The sequence below is a fragment of the Rousettus aegyptiacus genome, unplaced genomic scaffold (assembly GCF_014176215.1).
Source record: "Rousettus aegyptiacus isolate mRouAeg1 unplaced genomic scaffold, mRouAeg1.p scaffold_m13_p_1, whole genome shotgun sequence".
Lineage (NCBI taxonomy): Eukaryota > Metazoa > Chordata > Mammalia > Chiroptera > Pteropodidae > Rousettus > Rousettus aegyptiacus.
Window position 1 is genome coordinate 183,045,538 of NW_023416284.1, and position 9,996 is coordinate 183,055,533.

The 9,996-nt window shown below is 52.2% G+C and overlaps 1 pseudogene; it reads left to right on the forward strand.

Moving 5' to 3' along the window:
* The first annotated feature begins 7,032 nt into the window (after window positions 1-7,032).
* On the forward strand, window positions 7,033-7,151 carry LOC118604119 (annotated as a pseudogene).
* The last annotated feature ends 2,845 nt before the right edge of the window (window positions 7,152-9,996 follow it).

The following is a 9,996-nucleotide window of genomic DNA, read 5'->3' on the forward strand; positions in this document are numbered from 1 at the left end:
TTTAGGAATATTCGGGGGTGATGCCTTATGGCTATAAAGGTTCTAAAACGCAGTCTTATTAGAGCTAACTTTTTTTTTTTTTTGGATGTATAGATCATACAAATAGTTAGCAACTACACGAGTTGAGATTTATTCTGTCAGATAATGTTCTTCTGAGCCCTAAGTGGGTGGAGAAAAAGCAGTGACCGCTGTCTGCGGCGCGGGAGGACCCGCGGGCCTGCACCGGCGTCCGCAGCGATCTGAGCCGCACCGCGTGGTCCGGGCAGGCGGCGCGGGCCGCCCTGTCGCTGTGTTGGTCCAGATGGCGCACGCGCAAAACTAGGCGACCACAGACGCTCAGCGGGGTCTGGGAGCGTTCGCGAGTGTGTGTGTCGTGGAGTTTCAGTGGGGTTTAGGGGACTTTGGGACCCAAACACTGGCTGGTCAGAGTCTTTAAAGGTAGACGAGGAGTTTATGTGATGATTGTGTGTGTACGCATACGTGTGCGTGTGCGCACACATGTGCACGCACACACACACACATACACACACACGGAGGAAATGCGAGTGGTTTGTCACTTTGCTCGCTGCCATGTGGAGTCTACCCTCAGCGGCGCGGTCCCCTCCCAAGGTCAAAGCCCAGACCGATTGCCCTCCCGGGCCTCCGCCACGGTTGTCTTGATAAGCGCGCGGAGCAGCAGGTCCGTCGTGACAGTTTTTTCACGGATCCGTAGCCCTCCGTCTTCCGGAGTCCTCACCGCTCACGCCCCAGGAGGAGCCGGGAGCCCGGAGCTGGCGACCGCAGGGGCAGCCGGGATGGTCTTCCTCCGTCGTCGGGATTTTAACAAGAAAAAGGATGTTTACACGACAAGGACAAACGCGTTGACACCATTTCGAAAAAGGAGGATGCTGACTTTTTGGTTCCCAGTGTACACTTAACTTTCTCAATTGGTGCGTTATGGGGAATGGAGTTGCTGTGGTTGGGGCAATGGATAGAATAAAGTGTGGGAATTTTACCCGCTGTCCATTCCAAATCTCCGTTTTCTTTATTCCTGTCCTTCGGGTGCAGGATAAAAGCGGGGAGCTGCTCTTGGCTCTGACAGGTATCTGATGAGACCGACCTCTGCCGGCCCTTTCTTCCTTTCTGCCTATGCACGTGCACACACGTGCGCACACATGCACACACACATGCACACACACACGCACACAGGCCCGTGCACACACACACGCACACAGGCCCGTGCACGTGGGCACACACCTTCTATTTTCATTCTGCGGGTCCTCACGGTCACAGGGAAAGGTCTAGAATGAAGTTCCAGAAGGGTGCTAAGTCAGGCCGCACAGTGCGGACGGCAGAGAAGCCCATTGTTGGCGGCCGCGGGGACGGTGACGTCTTCGGTGGCCCACGCTGGCACGTGAGCCCTCAGACGAGAACATGTCCTTACGGCTGAACAACTCTCCTTTGCATCCGATGCAGACTTACATTGTTTGGGGTCTTTACTTAAAGATAATTGAAACACCTTTCATTTTGGGGGGGGCAGGGGTTCTCGAAACCCCTCAGCCTGTGCGCGGGAACGCCGAGCGGACCGTGGCGGGCGCACGGCTCCCGCGCCACGGTCTCTGCGAAGCGTGTTTCCTCCGATAAAAACGAGACCGCGTTATCTGCTTTGCTGGTTTATCCTTTTAGCGTGCGTCTTACTGGAACTTTTGGTTCTCTACTGTTCTCTCTGTCTCTGATATTTGCTTCATTCAGTGCTCGGCAAAAAATGGCTGTGGCATGGACTAATGGGTCTGCCTCAGCATTTCGCACCTGGTAGTGGAGGCTATGCGTATGCAGCGTTCCGTTGCCGAGTTACTTTGGGATAGGTCAGGGTGATCGAGGTTGAATACGCTTCTTTGCTCGCTCCAGGGCCTGCCGGAGTGCGAGATGCGCGTCAGGTATGGCTGAGGGGGACACGGAGCACGTTGGGCTTCCCGCATGGATCGGTCCATAGAACGGCGCTTGGTGTGATGTGTGTGTGTGTGTGTGTGTGTGAGTGTGTGTGTGTGAGTATGAGTATGTGTGAGCTGTTGTTACTAATATTATCATCGTTGTTATTCTCATGCTTGTTTCCAGAGCCTTTTTTTTTTAGAATTTCTCAGGATTAGTGTTCCATGAGAACATCCTTTCTCTTATATTAAGGGATCATATGATCACTGATTCATATGACATTAATCGGGAATTGGAAATAACTCACCGAGGCTTGTCTGACAGTTACCTTTGCACGACCTGTGACAATGTGCTTTGTTAGGAAGTCAACGTGGCCACACAAATTTCAGGAGGAATGCTTCCTCTTGAGCAAATGAGGTCTTCAGACGCCCACGGCACTTCGCAGACCCGTTTAGTCACCGAGAAGCGTTAGTGGACAAACGACATCGAGAAGACCCTCCTCGTGACATTTTGTTACCTTAATTTGCGTGTTTTAGAACAGGGAGCCAGATGAAGCGTCTTCCCGTGCTCGTCAGAACTAGCCGCGCGACACTCTAAGATTTTTCTTTTTACGTGTCAGCACGACATCTCGTCATGGTCCGGGGCTGATGCGTCACGCCCGTCGAGGTCGCTTCGGGTCCCTCTCGCATGAGGGCTTGTGTCCCGGGTCCACGTGCCCTCACCTCCTCGTCCGACCACCGTTCAGACAGGAAGTCGGGGCGAGAGCCATTGCCCGCCTTCCTCCCTGCGCCCGTCAGACTCCTTGGCCTTGCGACGTCCCCACAGGATCTCGAGAGCCTTTCTGAATGTCCCAGACCTCTGCTTTTCCCCGTCGTTTCCAAGTCGACGTTCTTTCCGAAGCCCTGACAGATGGTCCCCACTGCTCGGCCTGCGTCGCGGAGGCCGGCCATCGTCAGAGCAGGCGCGAGGATGGGCGGGGTGGGGTTTTTTCCCCACTGCACGCTCGTGATCCTCAGCGCGCACTTGCAAAGGAGCCTCTATTTGGAATAAATTCTAATGTTCGATCAAACATCGAACTTTTATCGACTGGTCTGTGATTACCACTGAGCCAGGTCTCCCTCCCTCCCTCCTCCCCTCCCTCCTCTCTTCCCTACGTGCCCAAGGTTGTCCATTCCTAGGCCGTGGGGAATGTTCCTGCCCTCCGCGTCAAGCCTGAGTGCTGGCTGCTCTTCAGAGGCATTTGTCTGTCTGCCAGTGTAATGAGCACGTCTCCTGACCGCCTTTGGTGTGCTCATCAATCTTGCCAGGAAGAAAGGCTTTTTGAGCTCTGAATTTATGACCGGTAAGTAGCTCCAAAGAAAGATACAAATTCATAAACACACATTTACAAGTAGGATTTTTCACAGTGATTTTCGTTTGTCAAATTTAAGGGTCAAAAAAAAAAAAAAGATTTACAGGAGAGTTTATTATAGCTTGGGAGAAGACGGAAAAGGATTGGAGGCAAATATTTTCAGGCTGAGAGTGTGTGTGAGGTCACCGTGCCCTCGCGGAAGTCCCCGAGCAGAGATGCCACGTGGTAATCGGAGACAGAGATCTGCAGTCTATTCCTGGACGCTCCTGTGACTCATCCCGTTATCTGGGGGGGATGCTGAGCATTTCCGCGTCATTCCTCCATCCGTAACTCGTGGCTGCACATACCCGCTTTCACCTTCAGGCATCCTTGAGTCCCGGGTTTTCTGCTGGGACCTGTCTTTCAACACGTTTCCGGAAGCTGCAAGCTGCACGTGGCAGAGTGGGCCAGCCAGCCCGGGCGTGGGGGACGCGGAGGGGTCGGGGTCCCGGCGACGGAGCCTGGGAATGGCAGAGGCGAGGAGCTTTGCGTCGGCTGCACCTGGGCGGTTTTCGCTGAGATGGGATGGCCTGGAATACCTCCCCCGTTTAGGGGCTCATGTCAAGTGACAGCTGAGAAATGCTGAGGACATGTGTGTTTTAAGGTTTTTATAGGATTTCCTTTGACTGAAAGAGATTCGGGCTGGGCAAGGCAGGGTGTGGGGCCGAGGACCATGCAGAGCCTTTCCGTACGGGGCAGCAGTGACAGAAGTCCGGGGACCCGTGCTCAGGGACCCGAGATCGCCCAGGCGGAGCGTGACTGGACTCGTGACACGAAGCCCGGGCTGCGTGTCTGCGGTATCTTCTGCCGGCATTATCACTACGGTCGTGTTCAATGCAGAGCCGGACGTCACAGGAGGACGCGATGACGAGCGGGAGGGGACAAGGGACATGCAAATGGACCTCTGTCCTGTGGCACATGAGTGAAGGCCCTTGGGCAGTGAGTGGCTTCCGCGACGTGTAGCCAGTTCACAGGTAAAGCCTCAAACAGCACCGACACAGACCCTAGAATATACCCTAATTTCAGGGCGCGCGACGGGCCACGCGGCGGTATCTGTTCCGCGAAATGGATGTTCTCGCAAAGCTTACGGAAGGCGAGAACATTCACGGTTTTAAAACGGCTCTTCATCTCCCCGTTTAACCCACTTGATTAAGACATGAGAGCACAAATGGCGTCGCTTGTCACGTTTCCTGTGTTTCAAGGGGCGAGTGCGTGAGTGCCGGATGGAGCCCTTGCTGACGGGCCAAGGACGGGATTCACCTGCCGCGTCCAGGCCGCGTTCTGGGCAAATGATGTGCTGTAGTCAAGCACCGATATGTAGACCACTGAGGGCTTGACGTGATCTTCACTATTAATTCTGATTAGCACGCGAAGACAATAAAGGCAGGAATTATCTTCCTCTGGACCGAGGGACATGACGGCAGAACCGAGGCATGAAGAGGAACGGAGTGCCCGAAAGCCATGCACGTCCCCCTGCGATCCCGAAGCCCTATGTCAGAGGTTTAATCATGACGGCGGCGCTCACGGAAAGCGAAGCGCGTCCGAAGCCACGAGGGAAAATATGCTCGATGTTGCCCTAGCCATGGCCCTGTGGCCCTGGCAGCGTTCGGCCCACGTGGTGTATTGTCAGACACAGCAGGTAAGCCAGGGGACCCGGAGCCACGTCACCTGGATTCCAGTCCCAGCCCCGCCACGTGTGAGCTGCGTGACGCTGGACACGTGTCGTGACCTTTCTGGGTCCCAGCTCCGCATCTGTGCAGCGGGTCTGCACCGGCCCCCTGTCTCACGCGACTGTTACGATGACGAAAGTGTATACGATAAACGTCAGGTGCCACCACCCGGTGTGGGGCAGCGTTTTACGAGGGACTCACAGCATGACTCCGGCCCAGCTTGAGTGTGAACTCGGAGAGCGAGCCGGGGCCACCCTGGAACTGTCCTCTCAGTCAGGGGCATGGCGAGGGCGGCTTGTACACAGGCCTGCGGTGATTAACTCTGCCTCGGTGAGGGCCGGTGGAGCCCGCGGCTGTTCGAAGTGCGCCCTGCAGCCATGTGCCACTGTCGGACGTGTCGGACATCAGCCGCACGTCCGGCCATGTGCCACTCTCGTGGTTTAGGACAGGTGGGGTGCATTCGGTGTGGGTTATATGCAGAGTGACCCATCCTTCGCTGGAGCCCGACTTGCTTTAGGGCTTGGGCTAGAGGTGGACAAGGTGTCATCCAAGCTCGCCCTTCGGTTCCACACGCGTGTGCATGTGATTCACACCTGCGTGCATGTGATTCACACCTGCGTGCATGCGATTCACGCGGCGTTCGTTCAGGTAAATAACATCTGTCTCGATCTCTGCCGAGGAATGCCCTGCCGCGGCACTAACAGATGCTCCCTGGCGTGCGGGCTCGTTCATCTCCAGGTGCCTGGGCGGTGCTGCTGGTACCCCAGACATCACGGCTCTCAACAGCGAGAAGATGCGAGGGACTCTGTAGAAAGCGGGCAGTAACGGGCGTGTGAGATGCAGCTGCTTTAGCGAGGCCATTTTCCCTTTAGTTGAGTTGTCTTCAGAGGCTTTTCGAGTTGAGCAAAAGGACAAAATAAAATTCAGTGAGCTTTGGGACAAACAGGTGTACTTAGCTATTATCTCTTCTCTTATTTAAAACATTCCGCTTCTAAAAGGAACGCGTGCTCATTGAAGAACATTCAGGAAAAAACGAGAATTATGCAAAAACTATGTTAAATTCTAATTTGGTTTCCGAGAAGTAATCACCGTTATCTTTTTGAATGACTTTCTTCTAAGGTTATTTTTCGTAGAGGCACACGCACCCATGGGAATGTAACACAGGCATCATGCAGCGTGAAGACATTCGCATCTCGTGTTTTTATGCTTAGCACATATTGTAAACATTTCTCCACGTCATTCAATAATCTTCGAAAGCGTGAGTTTGGTTGCTGCCTTACATTTCATTGTATATTTGAATGTGATTAACAAAATGATTGCTCTAATATCAAATAATAAGTTTTTTTACATTTTTTACTACCGCGCGTAATGTGGCAGTGAGCTTTCTTTTCTATAAATCTTTGTGAATCTGATTGATTCGTCGAGATAGATAGATTTCGAGACATGTATTTAGTGCTTCTAAAAAGATACACATGTCAAAAAAATTGGGTTATTAGTTTAGTGCTCCGAGTTCTACTCTTTTTGTTCTGTCCTGTCCAAATTTCAAATATTTATTTTTAATTTTGAATGTTGATTTTAAGTTATCTTTCTCGTTACGCAAATTCACATCATACTGAAATATACACGGTGAAATGAAAGTCTCTCCTTCTCATTTCCATCTCCCTAGGGTAGCGTCAGAGGATGATCCAATGTGTGCCTGTCTAACTCCTTTTCACGTTTATGAAATTTTACACATGCATGGATAAACGTAAACAGTTATAATGAAGTCAGAACCATAGTACCGTGCAATTTGCCTCTTTGCCACTGAAAACACAGACATCTTTGTATGTCTGTGTGTTTGAAGAGTATTTCTTTATGTGGACGCAAAATGATTTACTTCCTTACTCCTTACCAAAAATGGGGCAACGAATATCCTTACCTATTCAGTTTTGACCATTTATGTGCACATTTCTGCAGGATATATTTAAAATAGGATTGTTTCACCTAATCGCTTTTGATAGCTTTCTCCAAACTGATTTCAGAAAATATTATAGTAATTTATACTTCTGTCAAAAGTGCATAAGAGTCTATGGCCACGCCGCCCTGAACTCGCCCGATCCCATCTGACCTCAGAAGCTAAGCAGGGTTGGGCCTGGTTAATACTTGGATGGGAGACCACCTAGGAAGACCAGGTGCTGTAGGTATAAGTAAGTAAGCAAGTAAATAAGTAAGTAAGTAAGTAAATAAATAAATAATAAATTTAAAAAATAAAACAAGCGATCGTAAGCTGACAAGGTCCTTGTAATCTATGAGGTCAACCAAGGGTTGCCCCACCTAAAAAAAGATGAAAAAGGATAAAATACATATGTTTTAAAAAGTGCACAAGAGTGCCCATTTTCCCAAATCTGCCTCCACATTGGGTGTTATTGATATTAAAAAAAAAATTCCCATTCTTCCATTAGGTGAAAAATACTATCTTATTCTTGTTTTAATTTTTCATTTCTTGAGTTTCTCGTCTTTTTTTTTTCTTTCTTTCCTTCTTTTTTCTTTCTTACGTTTCTTACGGTCAATTATTCTATGTTCTTTTTCTATCGGAAATGGGTATGAATTATGACGTATATTTCTGATTTACTCACTGTATTTGGATGGACAAAAGTATATAAAAATGTTCTAGTATTTCCGATCTTATGACGAAAAAAGGCTTACTCCACTCTGCCTTAGTTTTCAATTTCTCTTTCAAAACAAATTGTGTGTCTGTTTCTTCTCGACGTGGCTACATTTGCCCAAAATAAGAATTGTCCTCCTGAGCATGCCTCCCCGCAGTCGCCCCCATCCCAGACAGCAGACCCGCCGGCTGCGCAAGGCGGACGTCTTGGGATGCTCCACCATTCTTCTCTTTAGGGCCCGGGCTCAGACCATCGATTTGAATTTGGGGAACGTCCTTGGCCACCCGGTTTGCTCTGTGCCCGCCGCGGCCTCGCCTGTGTGAGCCGTCACCAGCACTCGCCTCTTCTCAGGAGTTCCTGGCCATTACCCGGCCGTTACCACGCAGGACCGGCATCGTCCTTCAAGAATGTGACTCAGGTCACGTCGCCCCCGCCTAGAATGCCGCACAGGCGGCCCAGCTCACCTCACACGAAATCTGCTCCACCCCGACTCACGGGGCTCACGGCGGCCGCGCCCTCTGCCCTCACCCAGGGCCCCTCCCTCGTTCCAGCCACACTGTCCTTCTGCAGACAGCGGAGGGCGTCCCCGGCCTGGGGCCCCGAGCCAGCTCTTCTGTCCCGCGGCCGGCGCCGTGATACGCAGATCTCTGTCTGAGTGTCACTCATCACTCTGGGATGTCCTTCGGTCGATGGAGTTATGACTTACCTCTAAGCTCTAGGACAGTCACCTCCGTTCACTGTCCTGCTTCCGATGCCTAGAGCAGGGCCTGGCATAGGACCGTTCTTGATAAATGTCGAATTAACTAATGAATGGGTGGATACATTCCCTTTATACCTGCATTTTCTTAGGACTATGGCTTTATTTTTGTGATTTCCTCAGGCTGGAATTCACTACTCTGTTCTTTTTATTTTTTTTTCTTTTTTTTTGAGATAACTTCTGAACTTCTGTCCTCGAGGCCAGTGCTGGCTGAAAACCTTTCTCAGACCCCTGAACCTGAAGCGACCTCCCCTTTGAATCCCTGTGGTGACTTTGCTTCTCGTCGACACTGACCCTTTGCTCCGTTTTTCGTAGCCCTTTGCGGCTCCGTCTCATCATCCCCGTGGAAGTTAAGGGTCTTTGTGACGCGAGCGTCGGGTTTCTTGGCCTGCAGGCCCAGCGCGGCGTCAGTCACCCACAGAGGCGCTGGGTGCTCGCCGGGCGTCCGCGAGAGTGGGCCCCTTCCCGCTGTCGCAGACTCGCGCAGCATGGCAGGCGAGTGCAAACGTCTCGTGGAACATGCTGTGATCCGCTTCTTGGCTTTCAAAGCACACGCCGCCGCGGCCATCGGTGAGAGCTCGCGGACGCCGAAACGGAGCCGAAGGGCGGGCCCGCCGAGCGACCGCCGCAGTCAGGCCCCGGACGCTTGGTCACGACTCCCCCTGCAGTCGCGGCTGCTCTTTCCTCCCGGCTCGGGACTCATGAGGACATCTTGGAAACGGTCCTCCGGCTTCTATTTTTCTTAACTTGACAAACCCGCATCGGCTCTGCTCGTCTCTCTGTGCATCTCCAAGGACTGTCACATTTCTCGCTTCCTGACGAATCGGGCTGCCGGTGGCTGACATCTCTGAACGGCCGTGGCTGGCGACTTCGCCGCAGGGTGTCTGCGCTCCAGCGAGATGACGAGGCCTGACACTCGGCTCAGCTTCCTCCTCTTGCTGGAAGGGACCGGGAAGGGAGCGCCCGCGGGCGGCCCTGTGGAAGGCGAGCCCGCAGGGAAGGGTGAGGTCCCCTGCGAGGGCTCGCGGGTGGCTGAAAGCGACAGCCGACCACGGGGCAGCAAGGGGCGGGGGAGGAGATACTGCGAGGTTTCCGGGGCGTCCCCGAATCCTACCGTGAGACGCTACATCCCGGACAGCGCCCTCCCTGAGACAGGTTTACCACGCTCATCCGGCCACTTGCCTGGACTAGAGCCTTCACCTCGCGGCCAGAAGAACCTGGGGTTCTTTGTGGGACAGCTGGTCCGAAGCACATTATTGAAGAAAGCAGCATAGATTAGAAACAGGGTCCCCCCCACACTTTCTTAATTTCCTTTGAATTACTCCATTGTCATGTTTCCAATACTGTAATTTTATGTGCTACCAAGATGCCAACGATAAAGCCATTTTCTCCGACACGGTCATTATTTTAGGGCTTCCTATAGAATTTATCCTTCTTAAACATGTTGTAGGATTGAGTTTTGCACTTCTTAATGCCGTGAGCTTTTCCCTTACGGCACATTTTTTTAAAGAAACAGAGGCGAGACTCAGGGGTCCTTGGCTTCCTGGCCGGGTGGGCCCCCATGCTGCAGAGGGGGTGACAGCTGCAGGGGCAGGGGAGGCAGAGGGAGGCAGCAGGAGAACGAGG